Raw genomic sequence first — 18891 nt, 5'->3', positions numbered from 1 at the left:
CACAGGTTTGGCTTTGCCCAATAACAAGGGTTGTAGCCAACCACAGTGTTCTACCCATTCATAGGCTTTTTTTCATTCACAGGCTCCTTCCCAATCACAGGCTCCTTCCCAATCACAGGCTTCTGTCCAGTCACAAGGTTGAAAAGATTGGCTTTGCCCAATCTTTTCATTCACAGGGCTTCTACCCAATCACAGGCTTATGCCTAATCATAAACGACTACCCAATCACAGGCTTCTACCCAATCACAGACCTCTTTCCATTCACAGGCTTCTGCCCAATTACAGGCTTCTACCCAATCATAAGCCTCTACCCAATCAGAGTGCTTCTATCCAATCACAGGCTTCTACACAATCATAGCCTTCTAGCCAACCACAGGCTTCTGCCCATACTACCTAGTCGCAGAGTTCAACTCAATTGCAGGCTTCTGCCCAATCATAAGTCTCTACTCAATCATAGGGTTGTACCCAATTACAGGCTTCTACACCATAATAGCCTTCTACCCCGTCATAAACGTCAACCCAATCACAGGCTTGGATTTTGCCCAATCACAGGCTTCGGCCCAGTCATAGAGTTCTACCCAATCAAAGGGCCTCTACCCAATCACAATGTTCTACCCAATTACAGGCTTCTGCCCAATCACAGGCTTCTGCCCAATCACAAGGTTGTAGCCAACCACAGTGTCTTTTCATTCACAGGGCTTCTACCCAATCACAGGCTTCTACACAATCATAGCCTTCTTAGCTTAGATGATCTGTCCGAATCAGACCCAGATTTCTCATCACTTTTCTTGAGTCGGATTCAAGAAAATGGTCTGTGATGTAGGTGTCTGTTTTCTAATGCTGTTTTTATTTTTATAAAGCTATGATGTAATAATCACAATATAGCAAAGTAACAAATTAATCTGTTTTCTTAAATAATAGGCATGTGCTTTTTGAATGTTCCAATGGTAATTAACATCATTCTGAACAGATTTTGCTCATTCAAACAGCCTATAAATGTTTTAAAAAACATGGGCCTAACCTAAGCGCTAAAACTGGTACATCAGTGACAAAAGTAAAAGCAAAGTAAAAACACCCTCAGAGCAAAGAGGAGGAAACCACTGGAGGAAGTGAGAGTGAAAAGAGGAACTCGTGGTCGGTTCTAGTTTCAGGTAAGAGATGAGGTGAAGAGTAGAATAAAGAGCAGATGAAGTGAAGTAATGGAGAACTGTAGCTTATGTTAGAGCGGGTCGTGGGTTATGAGAGTAGGGGAAGGTGCAGAAGGCATGTTCAGTATTGAACTGGTGTTTTAGGCCATTCTGGGACCTGTTATGGCCTTTTCATGCTGGTTGAGGTGGGTAAGTGTGGTGAATAGCTTAGCTTTTAGCCAGCGCGTGGTATGGTTTTGTTTAAGGAAGCTTTTACACCTATCTTTGACTTTTTTCAATTTGGACCGAAACAACATAGCAGGTGTGAAAAAAGCCACAAACCCAAATTTGGTCCAAAAAAAAGGTGATCTCGATCTGGATCAATTAATCATGATTTGGTTTCTCTGCAGTGTGAGAAACATTTGGATAATGGTTTAAACTTTCAGATCAATTAGTAGAAGTTGAAGTAAGCTAGTTCAACTTTAAAAGAGGTCAAATTTTGAGAAAGTTAAATAGAGTTATTCGTTACTCATTTCCTCTGGTATTTTTCCTACGGTCCCTAAAGTGCTGCAGGACATTAAAGACATGGGAGAAAAGTGGGATTGTCACGAAGACCCAGGCAGGGAGACGAGGAGGCGGACACAAATGCAGGTAAGGGCGAAACGAATAATTTAATAAATAAATAACAAAGATAAACAAAGAGACAGGCAACAAATAAACACGTAAACATAAAACAGGGAGATATATACAAGGAACTGGGGAATAAAATAACGGAAAATAGATAAACATATGACCAAAAACCAAAACAAACGAGAGAAACTAAAGAACATAAACTAAACGAACTAGAGATAATAATGAGAAAATAAACTATAAACGTGAAAACAAGAAATAAACGAGAAACAAATGACTAAGGTTATATACAGGGAGCTAGGGAACATGGAGCTAAACAAGAAACTAAACTAGACAAGGAGAACTAAACTAAGCAGGGCAAGGGAGAAACAATGGAAATAAAGGAAACTAGAAATATACACAAGAGATAAACAGAGGTAAACACAGAGCAAGGACTAGGGCTATGAAACGCAGTGAAGCAACAGAGAGACAAAACAACAGGTGAAGGTGCAAAGACCGACCGAGACAAAGTGGCAGAGGAGGGCTATTTAAAGAAACAGGAAACACACTATAATAGAAACACCTGGGGAAGGGGCGGAGCTACAAATGAGACACAGATGGAAAAGTACTGAGACGGGAGACACAGGGGAGCACAGGTCACGTGGGGAAGACACACAGACACGAGACGAGGCCAAGACGTGACAGGGATTGTGCCTCAATCTTGGTCAGATATACTTATATAAAGTTAAGTTTAGTAAAATTAAAGTGTATTTTAGTAAAGATTGATTTCAAATTTCTCACCGTTCAGTATGAAACTAAATTTACCTCAGAACCTTGTTCCGAAAAATAGGAAAGAACCACCGTATTCCTGCATTTACAGTGCCGAGTGGCACTTTAGGGATCGTGGGAAAAAAGCCGGACAAAATGAGTAATGAATAAATCGATTTGTGATGTCAAATTAATGGTATAAAGTATGTTTGTACATTTCTTTGCATTATATCGTTGGTTTGACATCACAAGGCCAAATTTTGAGAAAGCTAAATAGTGTTATTCAATATTCATTCCGTCTGATATTTTTCCTACGGTCCCTAAAGTGCTGCAAGACAATAAAGACACGGGAGCAAAGTGGGATTGTGCCTCAATTTTGTTCAGATATCCTAATATAAAAGCTAAGTTTAGTAAAATAAAAGCTAATTTCAATAAAGATTGTCGAATATAACAGACTTTAGGGCACTTTAGGGATCGTGGAAAAAAATTCCAGACTAAACAAGAAATGAATAAATCTTTTTAACTGTCTCAAAATGTTACCATGTGATGCCTCATTTCGTCTGTTATTTTTCCTGCGGTCCCTAAAGTGCTTCAGGACATTAAAGACGTGGGAGCAAAGCGACATTGTGCATCAATCTTGATCTGATATCCTTATATACAGTTAAGTTTAGTCAAACTAAAAGTGAATTTTAGTATAGATTGTTAAATAAAAAGCAATTCCCCATATTTAATAAATTAACTAAACTAAATTCACAAAAGAACCATGTTTTGAAACCTAAAAATGGGTCAAAGCTCAGTGAAAAAGGTTAAGAACCCTAGACTTAGACCACCTGAACCCAACTAACCACAAAATCTGGTCTTAAATTCCCCAATAATGCTCGTTTTCTGACTAAACGTGATCCAGTTTAAGCTGTAATTTGCTAAATTAAGAGCAGTATATTTTAGTGTAAGAGGAGCTGCGGTCCATCTCCAGATCTCCTGAGCTTTATCTGCTTTATTTGTCCTCCATTATCAGCTGCAAACATCAAAGCTGCTCTTCAATGAAGCGGAGTTGAAATGATGGTGCGAGAACGCGGCAGCTGAATAGCTTATTTCCACTCTGAGGGGAGAATAAAGAGGCTGGAGCTGGGTGAGATTAGCATAACTAAGGGCCACATCAAACGCCTGCAGTACGACAGGTCTGTCAGCGAGACGGTGAGCTCCAGACTTCAACCAGCCACGTCTGGAGCTTCTTCTTCTTCTTCTTCTACACTGAGAACATTTAGGAGGGTTAAACTAGAACGGTTAATCCTGTATATTAAAGTAAAGCACGACTAGTCACTGATTTGTTGCTTGTTAGCATGATTGCCAACTTTGGTCCTGGAGTTTTGGCTAAAAAGAGTAATGCCACACTTTAAAGTGGCTAAAACATTAAGTACGCTTACCACAAACTGTGTGGAGATGTTCAGTAATCCATTTATCCAGTAGATTTGGTTACTATGTGGTTTCTGTCACCATATGACTCACAAGTTGGTTTACCGTCCATCAAGTTCTACTGTAAATGTAGATTAGCCCTTATTATACCACAGTTAGTTCCGACCCTGGAATGTGATTGGCTGAGAGGCGCTTTATGAGTGACATTATCAGCCGGTAATGCACTGTAACCGAAGCTCTCCATGTATTACTCCACCACATACAAGTAACCCCTACTTTTAACTCAACAATAAACAGAATAAAGAATAAAATAACACTGCTCTTCCTTAAATCCTTAAACGAGCTGCTGGTGTATCTTCACAGCGTCAACGTTCACGTCAGTATCCTTTGCTGAGACGCACAAAAGCGCTGCACTGTTAAGATACAAGCACACCTGACTCTGACTGAGGGAATGAGAACTGGCGCACTCATTGGTTTATTTTATGCTACATCCAAAATTAACCACACCCATGATTAATTAAGAATTAAGAATTAGTTAATGCCTTTTGCTTTGTCACAGACACACCGACACGCCCTGAATCAAGCTGTGCAAAATGCAATTAACTGATGCGCTATAGAAAAAAAATAGGACCCATAGTCTAGCAATAGGCTTAATCCTTGTACAGGAATCTGCCCCATAGTGAGAATAGTGAGCTCACTTATGAAATCACATACTTTCAGAATACATCAGGGGCAGTACACACTAATTAACCCACAAATAAAGAGTGCTAAACGTTCGCTCACTCGCTCATTATCAGCTACAGTCCCTCAGAGCCTGATGTTATTAATGTTATTAGCCATAACATCTTTTATACTATAGCACACCCGCAGTAAGAGCGAATGTATGTATAAATCTATATATGTATATATATATATATATATATATATATATATATATATATATATATATATATATATATATATATATTTTTTTTATATATATATATATAATGTTAGGCAGGTGGTTTTAATGTTTTGGCTGATAGGTGTGTGTGTGCCAAGCTTACCTTGTGTGCAAACTGCTGCTTAAAGCTTAAGGTAGAAGAGAGCCAGGAGAGAGACAGAGTGTGTGTGTGTGTGTGTGTGTGCGTGTGTGTGTGTGTGTTTGGATAGGGAGGTGCCCAACATGGCTCAGCATGGTTGATTCTCTGTTTCTGGCTCTGTTTACACACACACACACACACACACACACACTTATATTCACAATGCCAATATGTCCTGTCTCACTTTATATACATATATATATATATATATATATATATATATATATATATATATATATATATATATATATATATATATATATATATACATATATACATATATGTGTTTTCTCTACTTAAAAAAATACAAATTACTCATAAAATCTACTCAATTACAGTAACTTGAGTAAATGTAATTCATTACTTTCCACCTCTGTAAACTACAGACAACATTTCTCCAAAATTCCAAACAACAAACAACAAAAAAGATGCAGAGCTTTCAGACCTCAAATAATGCAAAAAAAAAGAAGTTCATAATTATAAAGTTTTAAGAGTTTAGAAATCTATTTTTTGTTGGAATAATCCTGATGGTTTTTAATCACAGTTTTTTTTTCATGCATCTTGGCATCATGTTCTCCTCCTCCACCAGTCTTACACACTGCTTTTGGATAACTTTATGCTGCTTTACTCCTGGTGCAAAAATTGAAGCAGTTCAGTTTGGTGGTTTGATGGCTTGTGATCATCCATCTTCCTCTTGATTATATTCCAGAGGTTTTCAATTCATTAAAATCAAAGAAACTCATCATGTGGTGTGTTGCTGGAGTGGAGAAACAGGAAACAGCTGGTCTGAAGTTCATGTTCAGGTCGAGGAGGTAAAAAGAGGACAGGTGGTTTGCTTTTGCTGTTTTTTTTTTGCAGCTATAGCTGCACAGCTGCACCAAGAGATGCAGTGTGGGTAGGAGAGAGAAGCATGTAGCGCTAATGCTAATGCCAAAAAGCATAAAAAAGACGCATGAATTTCACATGATCTGACCGTTCACACTTCATGTTGCATGTCCATGGATCTGATACGTATCTGAATTAGAACCACATATGAAAGTGACTCCAATCTGATTTAGAAAAAAAATCAGATTTGAGTCAGTTCAGTCTGGTAATGTGAACGTAGCCAAAAAGTCTTTGTATAGGGCAGCCTTTTCTCCCTCTCTCTCTCTCTCTCTGTATATGTGTTAGTCCTGCTTTTCTGTGGTGTTCCCAAGTCTGGAACATTATCCTGAAAATGTACCAAACCAAACACAACACAACACACACACTAAAGCAACGTCTCGTCTCTGGAACAGAAGGCTTCTTTGTACAGGCTGCTAAATGTTCCCTAAGACTAGTCTGCTTTAGGAGTCTGTGTGTCAGCACTGAACGCTTTTTGTCCTCCTTCCTTTTCTTTTCTTTTCTCTCCATTCATTCATTCATTCTCTTTTTTTCCAGCAGCAACCAGACACCAGGGCTTCCAGCGGGGAGACGGACCCTCCACCAGAGCTGCTGCTCGGCTCCAGGCTGCAGGAGAACCGACAACAGAGCATTTTTTCACTTGTGGGATGTGGTCACACTGTTACGTATTCAGGCCTGGTCAACACCCAAAACACACACACACACACACACACACACACCCTGCACGCACCAGGATTTGCCCTGCCTCTCACCCTGGATTAGGCCGTAGCAGCCAGGCAGCTATATCTGGTGTACTTCTAGACCTTAGCTGTTAGCTTAAATACAATTCTTAGCATTAGCATTTAGCTCATGCAATAAAAAGAGATGTTAAAAAAACTTGCTCTGATAAACTTATCCTGTACAACAGAGGGAACTCTTGCTCTTCCTTTCCTGGGGCGGCGCTGATGAGTGCCAGTTTCATCATAACATTTTTATTATTATTATTATTATTTTATATCCCATTTTTCATTAGGACTCCTCCTAACACTAGTGATGCCCCAACACACCATCTTTTGCTGGATACATGTGAAGTCAGACTCCGCCTCTTTTTGAACTGCTGCTGCTGATGTTGTAGCATTACCAAGTAGCATCACAGCGCTAACGATCGGAGGAAAGCGCAGCAACTCGGTTCTGATACATCGGCTCACAGACGCAGCCTTGTGCTGATCCACATCACCCTAGGAGTGATGAGGGGAAAAAGCACCATCTACTGTGTACACACCCAGAGAGAGAGCAAGGCCAACTGTGCTCTCTCAGGGCTCAGGCAGCTGATGGCAAGCTGCATAAACAGGATATGGACCAGCAATCACCTGATCATCGTAACGTTTTAATAGCTCTTTGCGGTGACTGCCCAAAAAATCCAGCCCAACCTGACCTGCCCCATAAACCGTAGTTATGAGCCTGAGCCCGATTTAAACCCAACATTTTTTTAGTAAGTACATTGTTAAAACTGAGCTTTTCAAAATAAACATTTCCAGGCTGTTCGAATGAGCAAAATGTGTTCAGAATGATGTTAATAAACATTGCAACACTGAAGAAGCATAGATCTGTTATTTAAGAAAAGAGAGAGACAGTGTTTGTTCATAGCTGTGTTAATTAGCATTATCAAATTATACTGCACCTTATCATTAATTTAGCCTAAGTAAAAAGGAGTATATTTAATAGCTGGAGTACAAACCAACCAGAGTCTATTTTAACCAAACAAAATAGTGCTGGTGTTAAAACGCTCTTAGAGTCTTACCCAAGGTCATTTATTGGTGTACAGTGGTATGTTTATTGTGCCAGCAGATATACAGGGGTTGGACAATGAAACTGAAACACCGGTCATTTTAGTATGGGAGGTTTCATGGCTAAATTGGAGCAGCCTGGTGGTCAATCTTCATTAATTGCACATTATTGCACCAGTAAGAGCAGTAAGAGTGTGAAGGTTCAATTAGCAGCAGGGTAAGAGCACAGTTCTGCTCTAAATATTGCAATGCACACAACATTATGGGTGACATACCAGAGTTCAAAAGAGGACAAATTGTTGGTGCACGTCTTGCTGGAGCATCTGTGACCAAGACAGCAAGTCTTTGTGATGCATCAAGAGCCACGGTATCCAGGGTAATGTCAGCATACCACCAAGAAGCACCAACCACATCCAACAGGATTAACTGTGGACGCTGTAAGAGGAAGCTGTCTGAAAGGGATGTTCGGGTACTAACCCGGATTGTATCCAAAAAACATAAAACCACAGCTGATCAAATCACGGCAGAATTCAATGTGCACCTCAACTCTCCTGTTTCCACCAGAACTGTCCGTCACCACAATCAATTATTGTGGTCTAAAACCAGGTGTTTCAGTTTCATTTTCCAACCCCTGTATAAGGTAGCGGTGTTACCAGTATCACATGCTGTATACGCACCATATGTCCAGTCGTGTACTCATGCACAGACCAGCTTGCTTGACTTCTGCCCTGGTTCGGTCATTTTTAGCAGCAGCTTTAGTAAATCTGGCCCGCTGAGGCCTGCAGGGCTGCCCAGGCCTCAGATTCTCCCACCGTGCCATAGAATCCTGGGAATTTCACACATGGTGAGTATCTGATAGTTGCGCCTGGTCTCTGGGCATAAGCCATGGTCAGGCTGGCAGTACATCCGCCCACCAGATCCAGAGAGATCTCCCAGCAGGCCGAGCTGGACATATGGACCCGACCAGCCACAGACGGGCCCGACCAGGCGGAGGGCATTTCACTAATAATAATAAAGAGAGGACGATAGCATGGCACAGATTGATGCATGCGTATATTTACATAAATATACTGTATTTACATACACACATATACAGCTCTGGAAAAAATTAAGAGAGCACTTCAGTTTCTGAATCAGTTTCTCTGATTTTGCTATTTATAGGTTTATGTTTGAGTAAAATGAACATTGTTGTTTTATTCTATAAACTACAGACAACATTTCTCCCAAATTTTATCCAAATAAAAATATTGTCATTAAGAGCATTTATTTGCAGAAAATAAGAAATGGCTGAAATAACAAAAAAGATGCAGAGCTTTAAGACCTCAAATAATGCAAAGAAAACAAGTTCATATTCATAAAGTTTTAAGAGTTCAGAAATCAATATTTGGTGGAATAACCCTGGTGGTTTTTAATCACAGTTTTTATGCATCTTGGCATCATGTTCTCCTCCACCAGTCTTACACACTGCTTTTGGATAACTTTTGAATACGCCTTTACTCCTGATTCAAGCAGTTCAGTTTGGTGGTTTGATGGCTTGTGATCATCCATCTTCCTCTTGATTATATTCCAGAGGTTTTCAATTTGGTAAAACAAAAGAAACTCATCAATTTTAAGTGCTCTCTAATTTTTCCAGAGCTGTGTTCCTTCCGAACAACTCAATTTTGGTTTCATTTAGTCAGTAGTTCTGTGGAACATCCAGGTGATCTTTTGCAAACTTCAAACTTGCAGCAATTTTTTTTTGGACCACAGCAGCTTCCTCCGTGGTGTCCTCCTCCATGAACTCCATTCTTGTTTAATGTTTTCCTTATTGTAGATTTGTCACCAAAAATGTGAGCATGTGCCAGAGATTTCTGTAAGTCTTCAGCTGACACTGTGAAGGATTCTTCTTCACCTCATTGATCATTGTGCGCTGTGCTCTTACAGTCACCTTTACAGGATTTTACCACACCTAGGGAGAGTAGATACAGTAACAGTGCATCAAGGCTTTTAGAGATACTTTTGTAACCCTTTCCAGCTTCATGCAAGTCAACAATTCCTGAACGTATTTTTTCTGAGAGCTTGATCTTTTGTGCGAGGCATGATTCACATCAAGCAATGTTTCTTAAGAACAGCAAACTCAAAACTGGTGTGTGCTTTTTTTAATGATGAAGTTGGAACAACATATGCTGCCACATCTTTTCCCGTGACGTCTCGTGCATTTTTCAACAATACAATGCAAACCCACACGCTGCACACATTACAAAAGCATGACTGTACGAAAGATACGTAGAAGATGTAGAAGCTTTCCCATTAAGAAAAGGACACACAAAGATCCACATCTACATCACCTCCGACATCTGCATCACCTCCAACATCTACATCACCTCCGACATCTACATCACCTCCAACATCTACATCACCTCCGACATCTGCATCACCTCCGACATCTACATCACCTCCAACATCTGCATCACCTCCGACATCTGCATCACCTCCGACATCTGCATCACCTCCAACATCTACATCACCTCCGACATCTACATCACCTCCAACATCTGCATCACCTCCGACATCTGCATCACCTCCAACATCTACATCACCTCCAACATCTGCATCACCTCCGACATCTACATCACCTCCGATATCTGCATCACCTCTGACATCTGTATCACCTCCAACATCTACATCACCTCCAACATCTGCATCACCTCCAACATCTGCATCACCTCCAACATCTACATCACCTCCAACATCTACATCACCTCCAACATCTACATCACCTCCGACATCTGCATCACCTCCAACATCTACATCACCTCCGACATCTGCATCACCTCCGACATCTGCATCACTTCCAATATCTACATCACCTCCAACATCTGCATCACCTCCAACATCTGCATCACCTCCAACATCTACATCACCTCCGACATCTGCATCACCTCCGACATCTGCATCACCTCCGACATCTACATCACCTCCGACATCTGCATCACCTCCGACATCTGCATCACCTCCGACTTCTACATCACCTCCGACATCTGCATCACCTCCAACATCTACATCACCTCCGACATCTACATCACTTCCAATATCTACATCACCTCCAACATGTGCATCACTTCCAATATCTACATCACCTCCAACATCTGCATCACCTCCAACATCTACATCACCTCCGACATCTGCATCACCTCCGACATCTGCATCACCTCCGACATCTGCATCACCTCCGACATCTACATCACCTCCAACATCTACATCACCTCCGACATCTGCATCACCTCCAACATCTACATCACCTCCGACATCTGCATCACCTCCGACATCTGCATCACTTCCAATATCTACATCACCTCCAACATCTGCATCACCTCCAACATCTGCATCACCTCCGACATCTGCATCACCTCCGACATCTGCATCACCTCCAACATCTACATCACCTCCGACATCTGCATCACCTCCGACATCTGCATCACCTCCGACTTCTACATCACCTCCGACATCTGCATCACCTCCAACATCTACATCACCTCCGACATCTACATCACTTCCAATATCTACATCACCTCCAACATGTGCATCACTTCCAATATCTACATCACCTCCAACATCTGCATCACCTCCAACATCTACATCACCTCCGACATCTGCATCACCTCCGACATCTGCATCACCTCCGACATCTACATCACCTCCGACATCTACATCACCTCCAACATCTACATCACCTCCGACATCTACATCACTTCCAATATCTACATCACCTCCAACATGTGCATCACTTCCAATATCTACATCACCTCCGACATCTGCATCACCTCCGACATCTGCATCACCTCCGACATCTACATCACCTCCGACATCTGCATCACCTCCGACATCTACATCACCTCCGACATCTGCAAGAATGACCTCTAGATGACCTCCAGGACCTCTCCTGTAAACGAAGAGGGAAGAGGGGGAGGGTTCCTACTTTTACACAGTACTGTAAACACACACACACACACACACACACACACACACACTTTACGTGCTGCGGTTTGGAAACGACACTAAATAGGTAAGTGTATCCACACACACACAAAACACACACACACACACACACACACACACCAGCTGTGCTATTAAAGCTGTAGAAGTGAATTCCAGCAGTAATAAAAGTGGATACCTCCAGACTGAGTCCGGAGTGTGGCTCTGGAAACCCTCACACACTAACTGCCCCATAAACATGATGGAGAGCCAGGCTCAGAGCGAGTGTGTGTGTGTGTAAATGCACAGTGGAAGGCATTAATCAGATTGAACACTACAGCCTTTTACTGTAGTCAGACTGTCAGTTACAGGCCGTTCCATCTGCTGATAAAAAGAGGAACCAATGCAATTAGCTGCAATTAGCCCACATTGATAACGTTTGAGTTACAGTCTGTAGCCCATTTCCATCAGTTATCTATTGGATTTTTGATTAATGACCCATTTCTGATGTCAGAACCTACCAACAACACTGCTGTGCCTAATATACTGCCCTAAAAACAGGCTCTCAGAGGCTACTTTTGGGTAGAATACCTCCTGGTGAGAAATCATTTGCTGCTGGACATGTCTCTATTAAGTCCTCTTGAACAGATGACAGATTCTGAGACAAATAATTAAGATGCCACCATCATATATTCTGTTTAAGACCCAGCGACAGTCTGGATTCAGTATGGAGATCTTGGGATGAGTGCTTTAATTCAGGGGTGTCCTTATGTCTGTGCTACCTTCCGGCCCTTCTTGTACCCTTCCAACATGCTAATGTGTGGTTCACATAGGTGGAACTTGAGTTAGGAAAGTTTTCATTGAGTTTTTCAAGTAGAAACACTAGAAACACCTTATCAACCAACAGCTGTACACTAGGGACACCTAGCAACAGCTTCTCTTTATTCACAGTAAGCTTAGATTTACAGATTTCCACTAAGGCTGGGTGCAGCAGCATATGCATTGACCGCTAGCACTAGCCCCCCGTTAGCGCTAGTAAATACCACCCAATAGCACTACACTGAGGAACCCCTGAATGTCCAGGGCGATATTAGCTAGCAGTCCATCCCACAAAGCTTGTTTTAACATGGTAAACAGGCAAGCTACAGTCTGATACACTCAACTCTGAACAGAAGTTAGCGGCTAATGCTAATGCTAATGCTGCTGCACATAGCCTTAGTGCTGGAGAAACTTCACTAAAAACTCCCTCCTTATAACTCTGTACTTCAGTGGAGTGGCTCTACTGCTCCTTAATACCTAGAACTGGTAGAATTTACACATAAGGAGCACTGGATTATAAATAGCATGGTTGATTTTTGGGAAAATTCAAGGAACACCCAGCAACAGCTTAGCAACAGCCTAGCAACACCTTGGGAAATCCTTAGCAGAACCTTATTAACAAATTATAAACATATTTTACCACATAGTAACCTTAGGAATCAATACACTACCATAGTAATCACCTAGGAACACCTTATCAACCAACAGATGTACCCTAGGGACACCTAGCAACAGCCTAACAACACTATAAGTACTTCTTAACAACACCATAGATACTTTCAAACACCATACTAATCTGTGAACACAGCCACCACATAGTAACACCTTAGGAATCAACACTACCATAGTAATAACCTGGAAACACCTTATCAACCAACTTAGTAAAATGCTAGCAACACCTTCGGGACTCCTTAGCAACACTTTACTAACCAATTACTAACATTTTTACCACATAGAAAAATGTTAGCAAACAATGCATCACCATAGTAACCACTATAGACATCTAGCAACAGATTAGCAAAACCTTACTAATCGGAGACCACAGCAACTACATAGTAGAATCTAAGCAATTAACACACTACCATAGTAATCACCTAGAAACACCTTATCAACCAACTTAGTAAAATCCTAGCAACAACTCACTAACCAATTCCAAACAACATCAACCAACTCTATGGTAACATTTTATACACTTCAATTTTACACACTTCTGACCCATAAATGTAAATGTTGAGGCTTCCAATTTTGGATTTACCCACAAAAATAAAACAGCCTGAATGTTTATCTTTATTCAAATTGATTTAAATTGATTTGCTGTTGTTTATCGAGGCTCTGCTGCTATTTCTGAACGGCGGCCGCTCTGCGACGGGTGGCCCAACTCCATGTCAGCGCCGTGGGGCAAGATTTCCTGGTAATCTATTCAAGCCCCTGGCCTCTGATTAGATGATAGTTAGGGGGCAAGAGCTTAAAGTGTTTGTGAATGGCCAGATGGCACCCGACAAATCCCACCTTACATCATAAAATAAGTCTGTTAGCGTAATCCCCCCCGCATCAGAATTAATACACAAGACAGCCAGTCTTAACTACATCCCACCCCAGGGCCGGCTGGGCTTTACGGAAAGTGAAACACACAATGCGTTTCAGCCAGAGGAGGAACAGAGCAGGGCCCAGCACTGAGCCCTGAGGTACTGTCCTGTAATATACACCTATATAGATAACTTTTAAGAGACAGAAAGGCCTGTAAAACTTGATCCGTCTCTTCTTTTATTTATTAAAATTATCAGTACCACTTTAAAATAAGGCTCCTTTATATAGGAGTGTATTAATAGTTATTAATTAGGTTGTAAATATAAAAAAAATGAGCAGATAAGTTATAAAATCAGGAAATGGTAAAATTAATAATAATTCAAAATAACAAATAATATATATATAATAAATAATAAATGAATAAAAACAAAAAAAAAGTAAGAACATTAAAAAAATAAAATAAGTGAAAGGATAGGCTCAGTTTAAATTAAAATACTTCATTTAAATCTCTCCTGGAGATTTTTTTTGGATACTGATCTTACTTTGTCTTTTTTTATCAGTCCTCATTAACATACACTACTGGTAAAAAGTTTTAAAACAGCCCAATTTTCCCTTTATAACTGGAAATAGTACATAATCCAGCATACAAATTTGTGCAGTAAACTACCAGGGTCTTTAGGAAAACAAATGAACTTCTACTGGACAACTAAACAATAGGGGTGTTCTAAAACATTTGACTGATTTTGTATATAATAAAATAGTATAGAAAGTCAGTGTGTCTTTGTGCTCTATACTTTTTTACTTTGTAGTTTTCTTTCTCTATGTACAGTAATTTACTATGAATATTTCAAATACAGCTTTGGGAAAAAATAACATGTCATGTAAAAAGAGTTTCTTTGATTTTAGCAAATTGAAAACCTCTGGAATATAATCAAGAGGAAGATGGATGATCACAAGCCATCAAACCAAACTGAACTGCTTGAATTTTTGCACCAGGAGTAAAGCAGCATAAAGTTATCCAAAAGCAGTGTGTAAGACTGGTGGAGGAGAACATGATGCCAAGATGCATTAAAACTTTGATTAAAAACCAGGGTTATTCCACCAAATATTGATTTCTGAACTCTCAAAACTTTTTTTTGCATTATTTGATGTCTGAAAGCTCTGCATTTCTCATTTTTGGATAGAAATGGCTTCCTCCATGGTGTCCTCCCATGAACTTCATTCTTGTTTAATGCTTTTTCTTATTGTAGATTTGTCAACAAAACTGTGTGCCAGAGATTTCTGTAAGTCTTTAGCTGACACTCTAGGATTCTTCCTCACCTCATTGATCATTCTGCGCTGTGCTCTTGCAGTCACCTTTACAGGACGACCACGACTAGGGAGAGTAGCTCCAGTAACAGTGCTGAACTTTCTCCATTTGTAGAGCGTCTGTCTTACCGTGGACACATGAACATCAAGGCTTTTAGAGATACTTTTGTAACCCTTTCCAGCTTCATGCAAGTCAACAATTCTTGAATGTAGATCTTCTAAACAAACTTGATTTTTTGTGCTGAGAGGCATGATTCACATCAAGCAATGCTTCTTAAGAAAAACCAACACATCCAATCTCATAACATTGATTGGACTCCAGGTTGGCTGACTCCTGGCTCCACTTGGCTCTTAGAAAAGTCATTAGCCTAGAGGTTCACATACTTTTTCTACCCTCACTGTGAATGTTAACATGTTGTTTTCAATAAAACCATGCAAACATATAATGTATTTGTGTGGTATTAGTTTACGTAGACTGTGTTTGTCCATTGTTGTGACTTAAATGAAGATCAAAACACATTTAATGACCAATTTATGCAGAAATCCAAGTATAATCCCAAAGGGTTCACATACTTTTTCTTGCAACTGTATCCAGATTTGCAGTGTTATTTAATGCCATGTAACAGGGCTTCTTGTTCGGACCCCCGTCACCATTTATAAAAACATTATTTGATACAGATTCTCAATATCAGGCCTTTTTTAGCACAATTGCCACAGGCACAGTTTTGCTCCATTGTGTCTACACTTACGCCGTATTGTGGCAGCCTGTCTATAACAGCACAATGGATCCACTGTGAGTGGAGATTCCTCTCAATGGGCCTTCACTTCACTTCACTATAGCAGCTCCTCAACATAAATACCACCATTCAAATAAAACCAGTCGGAGAGAACAGCCAGAAACATCCCTGACTGTTACACGCCAAGAACTGAGCTCCTGCTGCACTAATGATAATAAAGCTGCTGATTAGGGGTGCAAATCTACACTGTAAAATATATATGTAATATTCTTTAATTAAAGTACTAATACAATGATGATCCACTGAGAAGTTGATAAAAGCAGTTCTAATAAAATCACTGTTAATAATACTGTGTATTTTATAAGTTGCTATTAAATATTGAGGCTAAATATTGAAGCTGTTTGCCCAACATGACCATTATCACCAAGCAGGTTGACCAACATTAACATTATCACCAAGCTGGTTGACCACAATGACCATAGTCACCAAGCTGGTTGACCACCATGACCATTATCACCAAGCTGGTTGTCTAAAATGACCATTATCACCAAGCTGGTTGACCAACATGACCATAATCACCAAGCTGATTGAACAATATGACCATTATCACCAACCTGGTTGACCAGCAGGACCATAGTCACCATGATTTTTGTCCAAAATGAACATAACCACCAAGCTGGTTGACCACCATGACCATTATTACCAAACTGGTTGATCACCATGACCATAGTCACCAAGCTGGCTGATCACTATGGCCATAATCACCAAGCTGGTTGACCAGCAGGACCATAATCACCATGATTTTTGTCCAAAATAAACATAACCACCAAGCTGGTTGACCACCATGACCATTATTACCAAGCTGGTTGACCAGCAGGACCATAGTCACCATGATTTTTGTCCAAAATGAACATAACCACCAAGCTGGTTGACCACCATGACCATTATTACCAAACTGGTTGATCACCATGACCATAGTCACCAAGCTGGTCGACCACCATACCAACCAGCGTGACTAAACCTGTTGCCAACATGACCAAGCTATTTGACAAGCATGACATTTGACATTATCACAAACTTGGCTACCCAGCATAAAAAAATATAACCACCAAGCTGGTTGGTCACCATGACCACAATCACCAAGCTGTTTGACCAACATAACCAGCCATGTCCTGCAAGTTCAAACTGATCAGCCAGCATGACCATTATCACCAAGTTGGTTGACCACTATGACAATTATCACCAATCGCCAGCAAAATCAAATTGGATTACTAGCATGACCACCAAGCTGGTCGATCAACATGACAATTATAGCCAAGCTGGTTGACAACCATGACCATAATCACCAAGCTGGTTGATCACCATGACCAAAAGTACCAAGCCTGTTGACCAACATGACCATAATCACCATGCTGGTTGACCAACATGACCATAATCACCAAGCTGGTTGACCATCATGACCACAATCACCATACTGGTTGATCAACATAACCAGGATAACCAGCGATGTCCAGCAAGTCCAAACTGATCAGACAATATGATCATTATCACCAAGCTGTTTGACCACCATGACCATTATCACCAAGCTGTTTGACCACCATAAACCTTTTCACAAAGCTGATTGTCCACAACGACCATTATTACCAAGCTGTTTGACCACCATGACCATAATCACCAAACTGATCAGACACCATGATTATTATCACCATGCTGATTGACCACTTTACCAACCAAGATCACCACACTGTTTAACCGATATGACCAGAAATATAGAGTTGGTCGACCAGCATGACCAACATGATCAAGCTGGTTGACTAGTATGACCAGTAAAACAATTGTCACCAAGCTGGTTGATCACAATGACCACAGTCACCAAGCATGATTATTATTACAAACCTGGTTGACCAGCAAAACCAGCATCACTACATTGGTTGACCAGCATGACCAACACTCCGATCTGCAGCAGGTAGCTGCTTGGGCATCACCTCTATCATCACCAAGCTGGTCAACCAACATGACCTTGTGTGACCAACATACACTACACTGATTATTAAGAGCTGGTTAACCAGCTAGATTACCACTTCAACCACCCTGAACATCAATAATTATCTTAGACCATTAGAAATCACTTATCAGCAGAACAGTCATTAGTAACCGTCTCTCTCTGAAGCTGCGTCTGCCGGCTGTTGACAGAATGCTGTCTGACTGTCTGTGCTTAAAACCATGCGCTGCCAAAATCCTGTCTTACGCCAAAGATTATTTACCAGCAGCAGTTTGTGCAGAAACGAGTGAAAAAAGCAGCTGCTATAATCACATTACAGCCTGCCAGCGCCAGATGGGTTGGATGGCGTGGAGTAAATATTGGGGGCGCGAGAGTGGACGTGTTATATTGCGTACGGATCAGTGATATTCAGTATAAACTGGATATTTCTAAATATTACTCAACTAATTTGAGACAAGCAAACATTTGGGTTGCTTTTGTTCTATTGGCTTTTGGCAGTAGAGGTCAATGTGTAGTCATTCCTTCCCAGGCTACTGGTGGCAAACTTGTAGATTATTTATCATAATTAACTGCCTGGCCTATAGTATGTTGTGGCCCCCAAGCATAAAATATCTGGCCTGTGAGGTGGTTTGAACTATAATGAACGAAAATGAAAGAAAAGAAATAAAATGCTTCTCTGGTGAGCTTTTGTTTACATTCCTTCCTTGTCTCTCTGTCATTTTTCTTGTTTTCCCACCTGTTCTTGGGCTCCTTATAAGGGCGTTTATTAACGGTCGTGTCCCAATTCACTAGCCGGGGCAGCTGTATTGGACCGTGACCCTGACAACACGGGTTCAATTCTGCGTGAGGAGCGGTGTGTTTATTTATTTATTTATTTATTCCTTTCTTCTTGGGTTT

General features: G+C 40.7%; 1 long non-coding RNA gene across 2 annotated transcripts; it reads left to right on the top strand.

Annotated features, from left to right (window-relative positions):
* Nucleotides 1-1154: 1154 nt before the first annotated feature.
* LOC111194451 (uncharacterized) lies at nt 1155-7450 on the top strand. 2 transcript variants are annotated; one of them, XR_002651075.2, is made up of 3 exons: nt 1155-1333; nt 1693-1778; nt 6422-7450. It is a non-coding gene; the product is annotated as an uncharacterized LOC111194451 (long non-coding RNA). The 2 variants fall into 2 exon arrangements; XR_002651076.2 differs by having other exon boundaries at nt 6419-7450.
* The last annotated feature ends 11441 nt before the right edge of the window (nt 7451-18891 follow it).

This window comes from Astyanax mexicanus, chromosome 4 (genome assembly GCF_023375975.1).
Source record: "Astyanax mexicanus isolate ESR-SI-001 chromosome 4, AstMex3_surface, whole genome shotgun sequence".
NCBI lineage: Eukaryota > Metazoa > Chordata > Actinopteri > Characiformes > Acestrorhamphidae > Astyanax > Astyanax mexicanus.
This window is presented reverse-complemented; position numbering and strand designations above follow the sequence as displayed.